Source organism: Lactuca serriola, chromosome 1, assembly GCF_051521515.1.
Source record: "Lactuca serriola cultivar US96UC23 chromosome 1, Lser_US96UC23_V15, whole genome shotgun sequence".
Classification (NCBI taxonomy): domain Eukaryota; kingdom Viridiplantae; phylum Streptophyta; class Magnoliopsida; order Asterales; family Asteraceae; genus Lactuca; species Lactuca serriola.
Window position 1 is genome coordinate 206,208,106 of NC_136408.1, and position 15,790 is coordinate 206,223,895.

Consider the following 15,790-nt stretch of genomic DNA (forward strand, 5'->3'; position numbering starts at 1 on the left):
CGTTGTCCGTTTGTGTTTTTTTTTTACATTTTACGTGTGGTTTTTTGGTTTTTTTCCTTTCTTTCTTGCTATTTCTATGCTCGGATGCCATCTGGTTCATGGTTTATGGTTTTTGGAATCTTTAGAACGGAGCCGATCGGTCACATGGGTCCCACGCCCCGCGTACCAAAATAAAGGAGGTTCTGCGTCTTGTAAGACATAAAAGCAATGAACATGGATAATATTTTGGGTGCGATCATACGTACGGTATTTTTTGGTTTTTTTCCTTTCTTTCTTGCTATTTCTATGCTCGGGTGCCCTCAAGTTCATGGTTGATGGTTTTCGTATTTTTGGAACGGAGCCGATCGGTCATGTAGGTCTCACACCTCGCGTACCAAAACAAAGGTGGTTCTGCGTCTTGTAACACATTAAAGCAATAAACATGGATAGTATTTCGTGTACCAGCACTAATGCACTGGATCCCATCAGAACTCTGCAGTTAAGCGTGCTTGGGCGAGAGTATTACTAGGATGGGTGACCCCCTGAGAAGTCCTCGTGTTGCACTCCCCCCCCTTTTTAGTTTGTCCATTTCCGTTTTTTTTTACATTTTACGTGCGGTTTTTTGGTTTTTTTCCTTTCTTTCTTGCTATTTCTATGCTCGGGTGCCCTCCGGTTCATTGTTGATGGTTTTCGTAGTTTTGGAACGGAGCCGATCGGTCGCGTAGGTCCCACGCTCCGCATACCAAAACAAAGGAGGTTCTGCGTCTTGTAACACATAAAAACAATAAACATGGATAGTATTTCGGGTGCGATCATACCAGCACCAATGCACCGGATCCCATCAGAATTTTGCAGTTTAGCATGCTTGGGCAAGAGTAGTACTTGGATGGGTGACCCCCTGGGAAGTCCTTACGTTGCACCCCCCTTTTTTGTTGTCCGTTTGCGTTTTTTTTTACGTTTTTACATGCGGTTTTTTGGTTTTTATTCCTTTCTTTCTTGCTATTTCTATGCTCGGGTGCCCTCCGGTTCATGGTTGATGGTGTTTGTATTTTTGGAATGGAGCCGATCGGTCACGTGGGTCCCACGCCCAACGTACCAAAACAAAGAAGGTTCTGCGTCTTGTAACACATAAAAACAATAACAATGGATAGTATTTCGGGTGCGATCATACCTGCACTAATGCACCGGATCCCATCAGAACTCCGCAGTTAAGCGTGCTTTGGCGAGAGTAGTACTAGGATTGGTGACCCCCTGGGAAGTCCTCGTGTTGCACCCCCTTTTTCGTTGTCAATTTTGCGTTTTTTTTTAGATTTTACGTGCGTTTTTTTGGTTTTTTTCCTTTCTTTCTTGCTATTTCTATGCTCTGGTGCCATCTGGTTCATGGTTGATGGTTTTCGTATTTTTGGAACGGAGCCGATCGGTCACGTGGGTCCCACGCCCCGCGTACCAAAACAAAGGAGGTTCTGCGTCCTGTAACACATAAAAGCAATAAACATGGATAGTATTTTGGGGGCGATCATACCAGCACTAATGCACCGGATCCCATCAGAACTCCGCAGTTAAGCGTGCTTGGGCATTACGAGTAGTACTAGGATGGGTGACCCCCTGGGAAGTCCTCGTGATGCACACTCCTTTTTCGTTGTCCGTTTGCGTTTTTTTTTTTTTACATTTTACGTACGGTTTTTTGGTTTTTTTCCTTTCTTTCTTGCTATTGTATGCTCGGGTGCCCTCCGATTCATGGTTGATGGTTTTCGTATTTTTGGAACGGAGTCGATCGGTCATGTAGGTCTCACACCCCACGTACCAAAACAAAGGAGGTTCTGCGTCTTGTAACACATAAAAGCAATAAACATGGATATTATTTCGGGTGCGATCATACCAACACTAATTAACCGGATCCCATCAGAACTCTGCAGTTAAGCGTGCTTGGGCGAGAGTATTACTAGGATGGGTGACCCCCTGGGAAGTCCGCGTGTTGCACCCCCCTTTTTAGTTTGTCCGTTTGCGTTTTTTTTTACATTTTACGTGCCGTTTTTTCGTTTTTTCCTTTCTTTCTTGCTATTTCTATGCTCAGGTGCCCTCCGGTTCATGGTTGATGGATTTCGTAGTTTTGGAACGGAGCCTATCGGTCACGTAGGTCCCACGCTCCGCATACCAAAACGAAGGAGGTTCTGCGTCTTGTAACACATAAAAACAATAAACATGGATAGTATTTCGGGTGCGATCATACCAGCACCAGTGCACCGGATCCCATCAGAACTCCGCAGTTAAACGTGCATGGGCAAGAGTAGTACTTGGATGGGTGACCCCCTGGGAAGTCCTGATGTTGCACCCCACTTTTTCGTTGTCCGTTTTCGTCTTTGTTTACATTTTACATGCTGTTTTTTGGTTTGTATTCCTTTCTTTCTTGCTATTTCTATGCTCGGGTGCCCTCCGGTTCATGGTTGATGGTTTTCGTATTTTTGGAACGGAGCCGATCGGTCACGTGGGTCCCACGCCCAGCGTACCAAAACAAAGGAGGTTCTGCGTCTTGTAACACATAAAAACAATAAACATGGATAGTATTTCGGGTGCGATCATACCAGCACTAATGCACCGGATCCCATCAGAACTCCGCAGTTAAGCGTGCTTGGGCGAGAGTAGTACTAGAATTGGTGACCCCCTGGGAAGTCCTCGTGTAGCACCCCCCTTTTTCGTTGTCCGTTTGCGTTTTTTTTTTTTTTTTTTTTTACATTTTACGTGCAGGTTTTTTGGTTTTTTTTTTTCCTTTCTTTCTTGCATTTCTATGCTCGGGTGCGATCCGGTTCATGGTTGATGGTTTTCGTATTTTTGGAACGGAGTCGATCGGCCACGTAGGTTCCACGCTCCGTGTACCAATACAAAGGAGATTCTGCGTCTTGTAACACATAAGTGCAATAAACATGGATAGTATTTCATGTGTGATCATACCAGCACTTATACACTGGATCCCATCAGAACTCCGCAGTTAAGCGTGCTTGGGCGAGAGTAGTACTAGAATGGGTGACCCCCTGGGAAGTCCTCGTGTAGCACCCCCCTTTTTCGTTGTCCGTTTGCGTTTTTTTTTTTTACATTTTACGTGCTGTTTTTTGGTTTTTTTTCCTTTCTTTCTTGCTATTTCTATGCTCAGGTGCCCTCCGTTTCATGGTTCATGGTTTTCGTATTTTTGGAACGGAGCCGATCGGTCATGTGGGTCCCACGCCCCGCGTACCAAAACAAAGGAGGTTCTGCGTCTTGTAACACATAAAAGCAATAAACATAGATAGTATTTCGTGTGCGATCATACCAGCACTAATGCACCGAATCCCATCAGAACTCCGTTTGCGTTTTCTTTTTACATTTTACGTGCGGTTTTTTGGTTTTTATTCCTTTCTTTCTTGCTATTTCTATGCTCGGGTGCCCTCCGGTTCATGGTTGATGGTTTTCGTATTTTTGGAACGGAGCCGATCGGTCACGTGGGTCCCACGCCCAGCGTACCAAAACAAAGTAGGTTCTGTGTCTTTTAACAAATAAAAGCAATAAACATGGATAGTATTTCGGGTGCGATCATACCAGCAATAATGCACCGGATCCCATTTGAACTCCGCAGTTAAGAGTGCTTTCGCGAGAGTAGTACTAGAATGGGTGACCCCCTGGGAAGTCCTCGTGTTGCACCCCCCCTTTTTCGTTGTCCGTTTGCGTTTTTTTTTTACATTTTACGTGCGGTTTTTTGGTTTTTTTCCTTTCTTTCTTGCTATTTCTATGCTCGGATGTCATCTGGTTCATGTTGATGGTTTTCGTATTTTTAGAACGGAGCCGATCGGTCACGTGGGTCCCACGCCCCGCGTACCAAAACAAAGGAGGTTCTGCGTCTTGTAACACATAAAAACAATAAACATGGATAGTAATTCGGGTGCGATCATACCAGCACCAATGCACCGGATCCCATCAGAACTCTGCAGTTTAGCGTGCTTCGGCAAGACTAGTACTTGGATGGTGACCCCTGGGAAGTCCTCATGTTGCACCCCCCCCTTTTTCGTTGTCCGTTTGCGTTTTTTTTTACATTTTACGTGCGGTTTTTTGGTTTTTATTCCATTCTTTCTTGCTATTTCTATGCTCGGGTGCCCTCCGGTTCATGGTTGATGGTTTTCGTATTTTTGGAACGGAGCCGATCGGTCACGTGGATCCCACGCCCAACGTACCAAAACAAAGGAGGTTTTGCGTCTTGTAACACATAAAAACAATAAACATGGATAGTATTTCGGGTGCGATCATACCTGCACTAATGCATCGGATCCCATCAGAACTCCGTAGTTAAGCGTGCTTTGGCGAGAGTAGTACTAGAATGGGTGACCCCCTAGGAAGGCCGCGTGTTGCGCCCCCCTTTTTCGTTGTCGGTTTGCGTTTTTTTTTAGATTTTACGTGCGGTTTTTTGGTTTTTATTCCTTTCTTTCTTGCTATTTCTATGCTCGGGTGCCATCTGGTTCATGGTTGATGGTTTTCGTATTTTTGGAACGGAGCCGATCGGTCACGTGGGTCCCACGCCCGGCGTACCAAAACAAAGGAGGTTCTGCGTCTTGTAACACATAAAAGCAATAAACATGGATAGTATTTTGGGTGCGATCATACCAGCACTAATGCACCGGATCCCATCGGAACTCCACAGTTAAGCGTGCTTGGGCGAGAGTACTACTAGGATGGGTGACCGCCTGGGAAGTCCTAGTGATGCACATTCCTTTTTCGTTGTCCGTTTGCGTTTTTTTTTTTACATTTTACGTACGTTTTTTGTTTTTTTTCCTTTCTTTCTTGCTATTTCTATGCCCGGGTGCCCTCCGGTTCATGGTTGATGGTTTTCGTATTTTTGGAACGGAGCCGATCAGTCATGTAGGTCTCACGCCCCGCATACCAAAACAAAGGAGGTTCTGCGTCTTGTAACACATAAAAGCAATAAACATGGATACTATTTCGGGTGCGATCATACCAGCACTAATGAACCGGATCCCATCAGAACTCTGCAGTTAAGCGTGCTTGGGCGAGAGTATTACTAGGATGAGTGACCCCCTTGGAAGTCCTTGTGTTGCACCCCCCCCTTTTTAGTTTGTCCGTTTGTGTTTTTTTTACATTTTACGTGCAGTTTTTTGGTTTTTTTCCTTTCTTTCTTGCTATTTCTATGATCGGGTGCCCTCCGGTTCATGGTTGATGGTTTTCGTAGTTTTGGAACGGAGCCGATCGGTCACGTAGGTCCCACGCTCCGCATACCAAAAGAAAGGAGGTTTTGTGTCTTGTAACATATAAAAAAATTAAACATGGATAATATTTCGGGTGCGATCATACCAGCACCAATGCACCGGATCCCATCAGAACTCCGCAGTTAAGCGTGCTTGGGCAAGAGTAGTAATTGGATAGGTGACCCCCTGGGAAGTCTTCATGTTGCACCCCCATTTTTCATTGTTCGTTTGCGTTTTTTTTTTTTACATTTTACGTGCGGTTTTTTGGATTTTATTCCTTTCTTTCTTGCAATTTCTATGCTCGGGTGCCCTCCGGTTCATGGTTGATGGTTTTCGTATTTTTGGAACGGAGCCGATCGGTCACGTAGGTCCCACGCTCCGCATACCAAAACAAAGGAGGTTTTGCGTCTTGTAACACATAAAAGCAATAAACATAGATAGTATTTCGTGTGCGATCATACCAGCACTAATGCACCGAATCCCATCAGAACTCCGTTTGCGTTTTCTTTTTACATTTTACGTGCGGTTTTTTGGTTTTTATTCCTTTCTTTCTTGCTATTTCTATGCTCGGGTGCCCTCCGGTTCATGGTTGATGGTTTTCGTATTTTTGGAACGGAGCCGATCGGTCACGTGGGTCCCACGCCCAGCGTACCAAAACAAAGTAGGTTCTGTGTCTTTTAACAAATAAAAGCAATAAACATGGATAGTATTTCGGGTGCGATCATACCAGCAATAATGCACCGGATCCCATTTGAACTCCGCAGTTAAGAGTGCTTTCGCGAGAGTAGTACTAGAATGGGTGACCCCCTGGGAAGTCCTCGTGTTGCACCCCCCCTTTTTCGTTTTCCGTTTGCGTTTTTTTTTACATTTTACGTGCGGTTTTTTGGTTTTTTTCCTTTCTTTCTTGCTATTTCTATGCTCGGATGTCATCTGGTTCATGTTGATGGTTTTCGTATTTTTAGAACGGAGCCGATCGGTCACGTGGGTCCCACGCCCTGCGTACCAAAACAAAGGAGGTTCTGCGTCTTGTAACACATAAAAACAATAAACATGGATAGTATTTCGGGTGCGATCATACCAGCACCAATGCACCGGATCCCATCAGAACTCTGCAGTTTAGCGTGCTTCGGCAAGACTAGTACTTGGATGGTGACCCCCTGGGAAGTCCTCATGTTGCACCCCCCCTTTTTCGTTGTCCGTTTGCGTTTTTTTTTACATTTTACGTGCGGTTTTTTGGTTTTTATTCCTTTCTTTCTTGCTATTTCTATGCTCGAGTGCCCTCCGGTTCATGGTTGATGGTTTTCGTATTTTGGGAACGGAGCCGATCGGTCACGTGGATCCCACGCCCAACGTACCAAAACAAAGGAGGTTTTGCGTCTTGTAACACATAAAAACAATAAACATGGATAGTATTTCGGGTGCGATCATACCTGCACTAATGCATCGGATCCCATCAGAACTCCGCAGTTAAGCGTGCTTTGGCGAGAGTAGTACTAGAATGGGTGACCCCGTAGGAAGGCCGCGTGTTGCGCCCCCCTTTTTCGTTGTCGGTTTGCGTTTTTTTTTAGATTTTACGTGCGGTTTTTTGGTTTTTATTCCTTTCTTTCTTGCTATTTCTATGCTCGGGTGCCATCTGGTTCATGGTTGATGGTTTTCGTATTTTTGGAACGGAGCCGATCGGTCACGTGGGTCCCACGCCCGGCGTACCAAAACAAAGGAGGTTCTGCGTCTTGTAACACATAAAAGCAATAAACATGGATAGTATTTTGGGTGCGATCATACCAGCACTAATGCACCGGATCCCATCAGAACTCCACAGTTAAGCGTGCTTGGGCGAGAGTAGTACTAGGATGGGTGACCGCCTGGGAAGTCCTCGTGATGCACATTCCTTTTTCGTTGTCCGTTTGCGTTTTTTTTTTTTTTTACATTTTACGTACGTTTTTTGTTTTTTTTTCCTTTCTTTCTTGCTATTTCTATGCCCGGGTGCCCTCCGGTTCATGGTTGATGGTTTTCGTATTTTTGGAACGGAGCCGATCAGTCATATAGGTCTCACGCCCCGCATACCAAAACAAAGGAGGTTCTGCGTCTTGTAACACATAAAAGCAATAAACATGGATACTATTTCGGGTGCGATCATACCAGCACTAATGAACCGGATCCCATCAGAACTCTGCAGTTAAGCGTGCTTGGGCGAGAGTATTACTAGGATGAGTGACCCCCTTGGAAGTCCTTGTGTTGCACCCCCCTTTTTAGTTTGTCCGTTTGTGTTTTTTTACATTTTACGTGCAGTTTTTTGGTTTTTTTCCTTTCTTTCTTGCTATTTCTATGATCGGGTGCCCTCCGGTTCATGGTTGATGGTTTTCGTAGTTTTGGAACGGAGCCTATCGGTCACGTATGTCCCACGCTCCGCATACCAAAACAAAGGAGGTTCTGCGTCTTGTAACACATAAAAACAATAAACATGGATATTATTTCGGGTGTGATCATACCACCACTTATACACCGGATCCCATCAGAACTCCGCAGTTAAGCGTGCTTGGGCGAGAGTAGTACTAGAATGGGTGACCCCCTGGGATGTCCACGTGTAGCACCCCCCTTTTTCGTTGTCCGTTTTCATTTTTTTTTTACATTTTACGTGCGGTTTTTTGGTTTTTTTTCCTTTCTTTCTTGCTATTTCTATGCTCGGGTGCCCTCCGTTTCATGGTTCATGGTTTTCGTATTTTTGGAACGGAGCCGATCGGTCACGTGGGTCCCACGCCCCGCGTACCAAAACAAAGGAGGTTCTGCGTCTTGTAACTCATAAAAGCAATAAACATGGATAGTATTTCGTGTGCGATCATACCAGCACTAATGCACCGAATACCATCAGAACTCCGCAGTTAAGTGTGCTTGGGCGAGAGTAGTACAAGGATGGGTGACCCCCTGGTAAGTGCTCGTGTTGCACCCTCTTTTTCGTTGTCCGCTTGCGTTTTTTTTTACATTTTACGTGCGGTTTTTTGTTTTTTTTTCCTTTCTTTCTTGCTATTTCTATGCTCGGGTGCGATCCGGATCATGGTTGACGGTTTTCGTATTTTTGGAACGGAGCCGATCGGTCATGTGGATCCCACACCCTGCGTACAAAAACAAAGGAGGTTCTGCGTCTTGAAACACATAAAAACAATAAACATGGATAGTATTTTGGGTGCGATCATACCAGCACTAATGCACCGGATCCCATTTGAACTCCGCAATTAAGAGTGCTTGGGAGAGAGTAGTACTAGGATGGGTGACCCCCTGGGAAGTCCTCGTGATGCACCCTCCTTTTTCGTTGTCCGTTTGCGTTTTTTTTTACATTTTGCGTACGGTTTTTTGGTTTTTTCCTTTCTTTCTTGCTATTTCTATGCTCGGGTGCCCTCTGGTTCATTGTTGATGGTTTTCGTATTTTTGGAACGGAGCTGATCGGTCATGTAAGTCTCACGCCCCGCGTACGAAAACAAAGGAGATTCTGCGTCTTGTAACACATAAAAGCAATAAACATGGATAATATTTCATGTGCGATCATACCAGCACTAATGCAACGGATCCCATCAGAACTCTGCAGTTAAGCGTGTTTGGGCGAGAGTATTACTAGGATGGTTTACCCCTTGGGAAGTCCTCGTGTTGCACCCCCCCCCCCCTTTTCAGTTTGTCCGTTTGCGTTTTTTTTTTACATTTTACGTGCGGTTTTTTGGTTTTTTTCCTTTCTTTCTTGCTATTTCTATGCTCGGGTGCCCTCCGGTTCATGGTTGATGGTTTTCGTAGTTTTGGAACGGAGCCGATCGGTCACGTAGGTCCCACGCTCCGCATACCAAAAGAAAGGAGGTTTTGTGTCTTGTAACACATAAAAAAAATTAAACATGGATAATATTTCGGGTGCGATCATACCAGCACCAATGCACCGGATCACATCAGAACTCCGCAGTTAAGCGTGCTTGGGCAAGAGTAGTAATTGGATAGGTGACCCCCTGGGAAGTCTTCATGTTGCACCCCCATTTTTCATTGTTCGTTTGCGTTTTTTTTTTTTTACATTTTACGTGCGGTTTTTTGGATTTTATTCCTTTCTTTCTTGCAATTTCTATGCTCGGGTGCCCTCCGGTTCATGGTTGATGGTTTTCGTATTTTTGGAACGGAGCCGATCGGTCACGTAGGTCCCACGCTCCGCATACCAAAACAAATGAGGTTTTGCGTCTTGTAACACATAAAAGCAATAAACATGGATAGTATTTCGTGTGCGATCATACCAGCACTAATGCACCGGATCCCATCAGAACTCCGAAGTTAAGCGTGCTTGGGCGAGAGTAGTACTAGGATTGGTGACCCCCTGGGAAGTCCTCGTGTTGCACCCCTTTTTCGTTGTCCGTTTGCATTTTTTTTTCCATTTTACGTGCGGTTTTTAGGTTTTTTTTTCCTTTCTTTCTTGCTATTTCTATACTCGGGTTCCCTCCGGTTCATGGTTCATGGTTTTCGTATTTTTGGAACGGAGCCGATCGGTCACATGGGTCCCACGCCCCGCGTACCAAAACAAAGAAGGTTATGCGTCTTTTAACACATAAAAGCAATAAACATGGATAGTATTTCGTGTGCGATCATACCAGCACTAATGCACCGAATCCCATCAGAACTCCGCAGTTAAGCGTGCTTGGGCGAGACTTGTACAAGGATGGGTGACCCCCTGGGAAGTGCTCGTGTTGCACCCTCTTTTTCGTTGTCCGTTTGCATTTTTTTTAACATTTTTCGTGCGGTTTTTTGGGTTTTTTTTCCTTTCTTTCTGGCTATTTCTATGCTCGGGTGCCTTCCGGTTTATGGTTGATGGTTTTCGTATTTTTGGAACGGAGCCGATCGGTCACGTGGATCCCACGCCCCGCGTACAAAAACAACGGAGATTCTGCATCTTGTAACACATATAAGCAATAAACATGGATATTATTTTGGGTGTGATCATAACAACACTAATGCACCGGATCCATCAGAACTCCGCAGTTAAGCGTGCTTGGGCGAGAGTAGTACTAGGATGGGTGACCCCCTAGGAAGTCCTCGTGTTGCACCCCCTTTTTAGTTTGTCCGTTTGCGTTTTTTTTACATTTTACGTGTGGTTTTTTGGTTTTTTTCCATTCTTTCTTGCTATTTCTATGCTCGGGTGCCCTCCGGTTCATGGTTGATGGTTTTCGTATTTTTGGAACGGAGCCGATCAGTCACGTAGGTCCCACGCCCCGCGTACCAAAACAAAGGAGGTTCCGCGTCTGGTAACACATAAAAGCAATAAACATGGATATTATTTCGGGTGCGATCATACTAGCACTAATGCACCGAATCGCATCAGAACTCCGCAGTTAAGCGTGCTTGGGCGAGAGTAGTACTAGGATTGGTGACCCCCTGGGAAGTCCTCGTGTTGCACCCACCCCCCCCCCCCCCACTTTTTACTTTGTTTGTTTACGTTTTTTTTTTTACATTTTACGTGCGGTATTTTGGTTTTTTTCCTTTCTTTCTTGCTATTTCTATGCTCGGGTGCCCTCCGGTTCATGGATGATGGTTTTCGTAGTTTGGAACGGAGCCGATCGGTCACGTAGGTCCCACGCTCCGCATACCAAAGCAAAGGAGGTTCTGCATCTTGTAACACATAAAAACAATAAACCTGGATAGTATTTCGGGTGCTTTCATACCAGCACCAATGCACCGGATCCCCCTCAGAACTCCGCAGTTTAGCGTGCTTGCGCAAGAGTAGTACTTGGATTGGTGACCCCCTGGGAAGTCCTAATGTTGCAACCCCTTTTTCGTTGTCCGTTTGCGTTTTTTTTTACATTTTACGTGCGTTTTTTTGGTTTTTATTCCTTTCTTTGTTGCTATTTCTATGCTCGGGTGCCCTCCGGTTCATGGTTGATGGTTTTCGTATTTTTGGAACGGAGCCGATCAGTCACGTAGGTCCCACGCCCCGCGTACCAAAACAAAGGAAGTTCTGCCTCTGGTAACACATAAAAGCAATGAACATGAATAGTATTTCGGGTGCGATCATACCAGCACTAATGCACCGGATCCCATCAGAACTCCGCAGTTAAGCTTGCTTGGGCGAGAGTAGTACTAGGATTGGTGACCCCCTGGGAAGTCCTCGTGTTGCACCCCTTTTTTAGTTTGTCCGTTTGCGTTTTTTTTTTTAAATTTTACGTGCGGTTTTTTGGTTTTTTATCCTTTCTTTCTTGCTATTTCTATGCTCCGGTGCCTTCCGGTTTATGGTTGATGGTTTCCGTATTTTTGGAACAGAGCCGATCGGTCACGTGGATCCCACGCCCGCGTACAAAAACAAAGGAGATTATGCGTCTTGTAACACATAAAAGCAATAAACATGGATATTATTTTGGGTGTGATCATAACAGCACCAATGCACCGGATCCCATCAGAACTCTGTAGTTAAGCGTGCTTGGGCGAGAGTAGTATTAGGATTGGTGACCCCCTGGGAAGTCCTCGTGTTGCACCCTCCTTTTTCGTTGTCCATTTGCGTTTTACATTTTACGTGCGGTTTTTTGGTTTTTTTTCCTTTCTTTCTTGCTATTTCTATGCTCGGGTGCCCTCCGGTTCATGGTTGATGGTTTTCGTATTTTTGGAACGGACCCGATCAGTCACGTAGGTCCCACGCCCCGCGTACCAAAACAAAGGAGGTTCCGAGTCTGGTAACACATAAAAGCAATAAACATGGATATTATTTCGGGTGCGATCATACCAGCACTAATGCACCGAATCGCATCAGAACTCCGCAGCTAAACGTGCTTGGGCGAGAGTAGTACTAGGATTGGTGACCCCCTGGGAAGTCCTCGTGTTGCACCCACCCCCCCCCCCACTTTTTACTTTGTTTGTTTACGTTTTTTTTTACATTTTACGTGCGGTATTTTGGTTTTTTTCCTTTCTTTCTTGCTATTTCTATGCTCGGGTGCCCTCCGGTTCATGGTTGATTGTTTTTGTTGTTTTGGAACGGAGCCGATCGGTCACGTAGGTCCCACGCTCCGCATACCAAAGCAAAGGAGGTTCTGCATCTTGTAACACATAAAAACAATAAACCTGGATAGTATTTCGGGTGCGATCATACCAGCACCAATGCACCGGATCCCCCTCAGAACTCCACAGTTTAGCGTGCTTGCGCAAGAGTAGTACTTGCATGGGTGACCCCCTGGGAAGTCCTAATTTTGTACCCCCCCTTTTTCGTTGTCCGTTTGCGTTTTTGTTACATTTTACGTGCGTTTTTTTGGTTTTTATTCCTTTCTTTGTTGCTATTTCTATGCTCGGGTGCCCTCCGGTTCATGGTTGATGGTTTTCGTATTTTTGGAACGGAGCCGATCAGTCACGTAGGTCCCACACCCCGCGTACCAAAACAAAGGAAGTTCTGCCTCTGGTAACACATAAAAGCAATGAACATGAATAGTATTTCGGGTGCGATCATACCAGCACTAATGCACCGGATCCCATCAGAATTCCGCAGTTAAGCTTGCTTGGGCGAGAGTAGTACTAGGATTGGTGACCCCCTGGGAAGTCCTCGTGTTGCACCCCTTTTTTAGTTTGTCCGTTTGCGTTTTTTTTTTTTAAAATTTTACGTGCGGTTTTTTGGGTTTTTATCCTTTCTTTCTTGCTATTTCTATCCTCGGGTGCCTTCCGGTTTATGATTGATGGTTTCCGTATTTTTGGAACAGAGCCGATCGGTCACGTGGATTCCACGCCCCGCGTACAAAAACAAAGGAGATTATGCGTCTTGTAACACATAAAAGCAATAAACATGGATATTATTTTGGGTGTGATCATAACAGCACTAATGCACCGGATCCCATCAGAACTCCGCAGTTAAGCGTGCTTGGGCGAGAGTAGTATTAGGATTGGTGACACCCTAGGAAGTACTCGTGTTGCACCCTCCTTTTTCGTTGTCCATTTGCGTTTTACATTTTACGTGCGGTTTTTTGTTTTTTTTTCCTTTCTTTCTTGCTATTTCTATGCGCGGGTGCCCTCCGGTTCATGGTTGATGGTTTTCGTATTTTTGGAACGGAGGCGATCAGTCACGTAGGTCCCACGCCACGCGTACCAAAACAAAGGAGGTTCCGCGTCTGGTAACACATAAAAGCAATAACCATGGATATTATTTCGGGTGCGATCATACCAGCACTAATGCACCGAATCGCATCAGAACTCCGCAGTTAAGCGTGCTTGGGCGAGAGTAGTACTAGGATTGGTGACCCCCTGGGAAGTCCTCGTGTTGCACCCACCCCCCCCCCCCCCACTTTTTACTTTGTTTGTTTACGTTTTTTTTTACATTTTACGTGCGGTATTTTGGTTTTTTTTCCTTTCTTTCTTGCTATTTCTATGCTCGGGTGCCCTCCGGTTCATGGTTGATGGTTTTCGTAGTTTTGGAATGGAGCCGATCGGTCACGTAGGTCCCACGCTCCGCATACCAAAGCAAAGGAGGCTCTGCATCTTGTAACACATAAAAACAATAAACCTGGATAGTATTTCGGGTGCGATCATACCAGCACCAATGCACCGGATCCCCCTCAGAACTCCGCAGTTTAGCGTGCTTGCGCAAGAGTAGTACTTGGATGGGTGACCCCCTGGGAAGTCCTAATGTTGCACCCCCCCTTTTTGGTTGTCCGTTTGCGTTTTTTTTACATTTTACGTGCGTTTTTTTGGTTTTTATACCATTCTTTGTTGCTATTTCTATGCTCGGGTGCCCTCCGGTTCATGGTTGATGGTTTTCGTATTTTTGGAACGGAGCCGATCAGTCACGTAGGTCCCACGCCCCGCGTACCAAAACAAAGGAAGTTCTGCCTCTGGTAACACATAAAAGCAATGAACATGAATAGTATTTCGGGTGCGATCATACCAGCACTAATGCACCGGATCCCATCAGAACTCCGCAGTTAAGCTTGCTTGGGCGAGAGTAGTACTAGGATTGGTGACCCCCTGGGAAGTCCTCGTGTTGCACCCCTTTTTTAGTTTGTCCGTTTGCGTTTTTTTTTAAATTTTACGTGCGGTTTTTTGGTTTTTTATCCTTTCTTTCTTGCTATTTCTATGCTCGGGTGCCTTCCGGTTTATGGTTGATAGTTTCCGTATTTTTGGAACAGAGCCGATCGGTCACGTGGATCCCACGCCCCACGTACAAAAACAAAGGAGATTATGCGTCTTGTAACACATAAAAGCAATAAACATGGATATTATTTTGGGTGTGATCATAACAGCACTAATGCACCGGATCCCATCAGAACTCCGCAGTTAAGCGTGCTTGGGCGAGAGTAGTACTAGGATTGGTGACCCCCTGGGAAGTCCTCGTGTTGCACCCCCTTTTTAGTTTGTCCGTTTGCGTTTTTTTTACATTTTACGTGCGGTTTTTTGGTTTTTTTTCCTTTCTTTCTTGCTATTTCTATGCTCGGGTGCCCTCCGGTTCATGGTTCATGGTTTTCGTATTTTTGGAACGGAGCCGATCGGTCACATGGGTCCCACGCCCCGCGTACCAAAACAAAGAAGGTTCTGCGTCTTGTAACACATAAAAGCAATAAACATGGATAGTATTTCGTGTGCGATCATACCAGCACTAATGCACCGCATCCCATCAGAACTCCGCAGTTAAGCATGCTTGGGCAAGAGTACTACAAGGATGGGTGACCCCCTGGGAAGTGCTCGTGTTGCACCCTCATTTTCGTTGTCTGTTTGCATTTTTTTTTTATATTTTACGTGCTGTTTTTTTGTTTTTTTCCTTTCTTTTTGGCTATTTCTATGCTCGGGTGCCTTCCGGTTTATGGTTGACGGTTTTCGTATTTTTCGGACGGAGCCGATCGGTCACGTGGATCCCACGCCCCGCGTACAAAAACAAAAGAGATTCTGCATCTTGTAACACATAAAAGCAATAAACATGGATATTATTTTGGGTGTGATCATAACAGCACTAATGCACCGGATCCCATCAGAACTCCGCAGTTAAGCGTGCTTGGGCGAGAGTAGTACTTGGATTGGTGACCCACTGGGAAGTCCTCATGTTGCACCCTCCTTTTTCGTTGTCCGTTTGCGTTTTTTTTTTACATTTTACGTGCGGTTTTTTGGTTTTTTTCCATTCTTTCTTGCTATTTCTATGCTCGGGTGCCCTCCGGTTCATGGTTGATGGTTTTCGTATTTTTGGAACGGAGCCGATCAGTCACGTAGGTCCCACGCCCCGCGTACCAAAACAAAGGAAGTTCTGCCTCTGGTAACACATAAAAGCAATGAACATGAATAGTATTTCGGGAGCGATCATACCAGCACTAATGCACCGGATCCCATCAGACCTCCGCAGTTAAGCGTGCTTGGGCGAGAGTAGTACTAGGATTGGTGACCCCCTGGGAAGTCCTCGTGTTGCACCCTATTTTTTGTTGTCCGTTTGCATTTTTTTTTTACATTTTACGTGCGGTTTTTTGTTTTTTTTTTTTCCTTTCTTTCTGGCTATTTCTATGCTTGGGTGCCTTCCGGTTTATGGTTGATGGTTTTCGTATTTCTGGAACGGAGCCGATCGGTCACATGGATCCCACGCCCCGCGTACAAAAACAAAGGAGATTATGCGTCTTGTAACA

The 15,790-nt window shown here is 45.3% G+C and overlaps 35 non-coding genes and 7 pseudogenes across 35 annotated transcripts; all 42 read left to right on the top strand.

Annotated features, from left to right (window-relative positions):
* The first annotated feature begins 433 nt into the window (after positions 1-433).
* On the top strand, positions 434-546 carry LOC145080248 (5S ribosomal RNA; annotated as a pseudogene).
* A 237-nt stretch (positions 547-783) lies between these two features.
* Positions 784-902, top strand: LOC145079903 (5S ribosomal RNA; annotated as a pseudogene).
* A 234-nt stretch (positions 903-1,136) lies between these two features.
* On the top strand, positions 1,137-1,255 carry LOC145085745 (5S ribosomal RNA). The gene has a single exon (XR_013700135.1). It is a non-coding gene; the product is annotated as a 5S ribosomal RNA (ribosomal RNA).
* Positions 1,256-1,487: 232 nt separating this feature from the next.
* On the top strand, positions 1,488-1,609 carry LOC145079229 (5S ribosomal RNA). The gene has a single exon (XR_013694747.1). It is a non-coding gene; the product is annotated as a 5S ribosomal RNA (ribosomal RNA).
* Positions 1,610-1,844: 235 nt separating this feature from the next.
* On the top strand, positions 1,845-1,963 carry LOC145078611 (5S ribosomal RNA). Its single transcript, XR_013694151.1, has one exon. It is a non-coding gene; the product is annotated as a 5S ribosomal RNA (ribosomal RNA).
* Positions 1,964-2,195: 232 nt separating this feature from the next.
* Positions 2,196-2,314, top strand: LOC145074365 (5S ribosomal RNA). The gene has a single exon (XR_013691815.1). It is a non-coding gene; the product is annotated as a 5S ribosomal RNA (ribosomal RNA).
* A 233-nt stretch (positions 2,315-2,547) lies between these two features.
* Positions 2,548-2,666, top strand: LOC145085672 (5S ribosomal RNA). The gene has a single exon (XR_013700064.1). It is a non-coding gene; the product is annotated as a 5S ribosomal RNA (ribosomal RNA).
* Positions 2,667-2,914: 248 nt separating this feature from the next.
* On the top strand, positions 2,915-3,033 carry LOC145074723 (5S ribosomal RNA). The gene has a single exon (XR_013692040.1). It is a non-coding gene; the product is annotated as a 5S ribosomal RNA (ribosomal RNA).
* A 502-nt stretch (positions 3,034-3,535) lies between these two features.
* Positions 3,536-3,654, top strand: LOC145077128 (5S ribosomal RNA). The gene has a single exon (XR_013692965.1). It is a non-coding gene; the product is annotated as a 5S ribosomal RNA (ribosomal RNA).
* A 233-nt stretch (positions 3,655-3,887) lies between these two features.
* On the top strand, positions 3,888-4,004 carry LOC145080437 (5S ribosomal RNA; annotated as a pseudogene).
* Positions 4,005-4,239: 235 nt separating this feature from the next.
* On the top strand, positions 4,240-4,358 carry LOC145077150 (5S ribosomal RNA). The gene has a single exon (XR_013692985.1). It is a non-coding gene; the product is annotated as a 5S ribosomal RNA (ribosomal RNA).
* A 233-nt stretch (positions 4,359-4,591) lies between these two features.
* Positions 4,592-4,710, top strand: LOC145078908 (5S ribosomal RNA). Its single transcript, XR_013694436.1, has one exon. It is a non-coding gene; the product is annotated as a 5S ribosomal RNA (ribosomal RNA).
* A 233-nt stretch (positions 4,711-4,943) lies between these two features.
* On the top strand, positions 4,944-5,062 carry LOC145078823 (5S ribosomal RNA). The gene has a single exon (XR_013694354.1). It is a non-coding gene; the product is annotated as a 5S ribosomal RNA (ribosomal RNA).
* Positions 5,063-5,296: 234 nt separating this feature from the next.
* LOC145078958 (5S ribosomal RNA) lies at positions 5,297-5,415 on the top strand. The gene has a single exon (XR_013694489.1). It is a non-coding gene; the product is annotated as a 5S ribosomal RNA (ribosomal RNA).
* A 502-nt stretch (positions 5,416-5,917) lies between these two features.
* LOC145077134 (5S ribosomal RNA) lies at positions 5,918-6,036 on the top strand. The gene has a single exon (XR_013692970.1). It is a non-coding gene; the product is annotated as a 5S ribosomal RNA (ribosomal RNA).
* Positions 6,037-6,268: 232 nt separating this feature from the next.
* Positions 6,269-6,386, top strand: LOC145080292 (5S ribosomal RNA; annotated as a pseudogene).
* Positions 6,387-6,620: 234 nt separating this feature from the next.
* LOC145077564 (5S ribosomal RNA) lies at positions 6,621-6,739 on the top strand. Its single transcript, XR_013693310.1, has one exon. It is a non-coding gene; the product is annotated as a 5S ribosomal RNA (ribosomal RNA).
* A 233-nt stretch (positions 6,740-6,972) lies between these two features.
* On the top strand, positions 6,973-7,091 carry LOC145085681 (5S ribosomal RNA). Its single transcript, XR_013700072.1, has one exon. It is a non-coding gene; the product is annotated as a 5S ribosomal RNA (ribosomal RNA).
* Positions 7,092-7,329: 238 nt separating this feature from the next.
* On the top strand, positions 7,330-7,448 carry LOC145078824 (5S ribosomal RNA). Its single transcript, XR_013694355.1, has one exon. It is a non-coding gene; the product is annotated as a 5S ribosomal RNA (ribosomal RNA).
* Positions 7,449-7,679: 231 nt separating this feature from the next.
* LOC145078582 (5S ribosomal RNA) lies at positions 7,680-7,798 on the top strand. Its single transcript, XR_013694122.1, has one exon. It is a non-coding gene; the product is annotated as a 5S ribosomal RNA (ribosomal RNA).
* Positions 7,799-8,032: 234 nt separating this feature from the next.
* On the top strand, positions 8,033-8,151 carry LOC145079490 (5S ribosomal RNA). The gene has a single exon (XR_013695001.1). It is a non-coding gene; the product is annotated as a 5S ribosomal RNA (ribosomal RNA).
* Positions 8,152-8,383: 232 nt separating this feature from the next.
* On the top strand, positions 8,384-8,502 carry LOC145074442 (5S ribosomal RNA). Its single transcript, XR_013691848.1, has one exon. It is a non-coding gene; the product is annotated as a 5S ribosomal RNA (ribosomal RNA).
* A 231-nt stretch (positions 8,503-8,733) lies between these two features.
* LOC145079319 (5S ribosomal RNA) lies at positions 8,734-8,852 on the top strand. Its single transcript, XR_013694840.1, has one exon. It is a non-coding gene; the product is annotated as a 5S ribosomal RNA (ribosomal RNA).
* A 241-nt stretch (positions 8,853-9,093) lies between these two features.
* On the top strand, positions 9,094-9,212 carry LOC145079340 (5S ribosomal RNA). The gene has a single exon (XR_013694860.1). It is a non-coding gene; the product is annotated as a 5S ribosomal RNA (ribosomal RNA).
* Positions 9,213-9,449: 237 nt separating this feature from the next.
* On the top strand, positions 9,450-9,568 carry LOC145084977 (5S ribosomal RNA). The gene has a single exon (XR_013699397.1). It is a non-coding gene; the product is annotated as a 5S ribosomal RNA (ribosomal RNA).
* A 232-nt stretch (positions 9,569-9,800) lies between these two features.
* LOC145076732 (5S ribosomal RNA) lies at positions 9,801-9,919 on the top strand. Its single transcript, XR_013692779.1, has one exon. It is a non-coding gene; the product is annotated as a 5S ribosomal RNA (ribosomal RNA).
* Positions 9,920-10,152: 233 nt separating this feature from the next.
* LOC145079002 (5S ribosomal RNA) lies at positions 10,153-10,270 on the top strand. The gene has a single exon (XR_013694531.1). It is a non-coding gene; the product is annotated as a 5S ribosomal RNA (ribosomal RNA).
* A 231-nt stretch (positions 10,271-10,501) lies between these two features.
* Positions 10,502-10,620, top strand: LOC145077730 (5S ribosomal RNA). Its single transcript, XR_013693362.1, has one exon. It is a non-coding gene; the product is annotated as a 5S ribosomal RNA (ribosomal RNA).
* Positions 10,621-10,868: 248 nt separating this feature from the next.
* On the top strand, positions 10,869-10,988 carry LOC145080531 (5S ribosomal RNA; annotated as a pseudogene).
* Positions 10,989-11,220: 232 nt separating this feature from the next.
* Positions 11,221-11,339, top strand: LOC145085457 (5S ribosomal RNA). Its single transcript, XR_013699855.1, has one exon. It is a non-coding gene; the product is annotated as a 5S ribosomal RNA (ribosomal RNA).
* Positions 11,340-11,573: 234 nt separating this feature from the next.
* On the top strand, positions 11,574-11,692 carry LOC145078874 (5S ribosomal RNA). The gene has a single exon (XR_013694403.1). It is a non-coding gene; the product is annotated as a 5S ribosomal RNA (ribosomal RNA).
* Positions 11,693-11,920: 228 nt separating this feature from the next.
* LOC145077663 (5S ribosomal RNA) lies at positions 11,921-12,039 on the top strand. The gene has a single exon (XR_013693349.1). It is a non-coding gene; the product is annotated as a 5S ribosomal RNA (ribosomal RNA).
* Positions 12,040-12,283: 244 nt separating this feature from the next.
* LOC145080490 (5S ribosomal RNA) lies at positions 12,284-12,403 on the top strand (annotated as a pseudogene).
* Positions 12,404-12,636: 233 nt separating this feature from the next.
* LOC145073597 (5S ribosomal RNA) lies at positions 12,637-12,755 on the top strand. The gene has a single exon (XR_013691446.1). It is a non-coding gene; the product is annotated as a 5S ribosomal RNA (ribosomal RNA).
* Positions 12,756-12,992: 237 nt separating this feature from the next.
* On the top strand, positions 12,993-13,111 carry LOC145076741 (5S ribosomal RNA). The gene has a single exon (XR_013692782.1). It is a non-coding gene; the product is annotated as a 5S ribosomal RNA (ribosomal RNA).
* Positions 13,112-13,339: 228 nt separating this feature from the next.
* Positions 13,340-13,458, top strand: LOC145075391 (5S ribosomal RNA). The gene has a single exon (XR_013692424.1). It is a non-coding gene; the product is annotated as a 5S ribosomal RNA (ribosomal RNA).
* A 248-nt stretch (positions 13,459-13,706) lies between these two features.
* On the top strand, positions 13,707-13,826 carry LOC145080041 (5S ribosomal RNA; annotated as a pseudogene).
* A 233-nt stretch (positions 13,827-14,059) lies between these two features.
* On the top strand, positions 14,060-14,178 carry LOC145085458 (5S ribosomal RNA). The gene has a single exon (XR_013699856.1). It is a non-coding gene; the product is annotated as a 5S ribosomal RNA (ribosomal RNA).
* Positions 14,179-14,411: 233 nt separating this feature from the next.
* LOC145085801 (5S ribosomal RNA) lies at positions 14,412-14,530 on the top strand. Its single transcript, XR_013700188.1, has one exon. It is a non-coding gene; the product is annotated as a 5S ribosomal RNA (ribosomal RNA).
* Positions 14,531-14,762: 232 nt separating this feature from the next.
* Positions 14,763-14,881, top strand: LOC145079494 (5S ribosomal RNA). Its single transcript, XR_013695005.1, has one exon. It is a non-coding gene; the product is annotated as a 5S ribosomal RNA (ribosomal RNA).
* Positions 14,882-15,113: 232 nt separating this feature from the next.
* Positions 15,114-15,232, top strand: LOC145078873 (5S ribosomal RNA). Its single transcript, XR_013694402.1, has one exon. It is a non-coding gene; the product is annotated as a 5S ribosomal RNA (ribosomal RNA).
* Positions 15,233-15,465: 233 nt separating this feature from the next.
* LOC145085630 (5S ribosomal RNA) lies at positions 15,466-15,584 on the top strand. Its single transcript, XR_013700023.1, has one exon. It is a non-coding gene; the product is annotated as a 5S ribosomal RNA (ribosomal RNA).
* Positions 15,585-15,790: the final 206 nt, after the last annotated feature.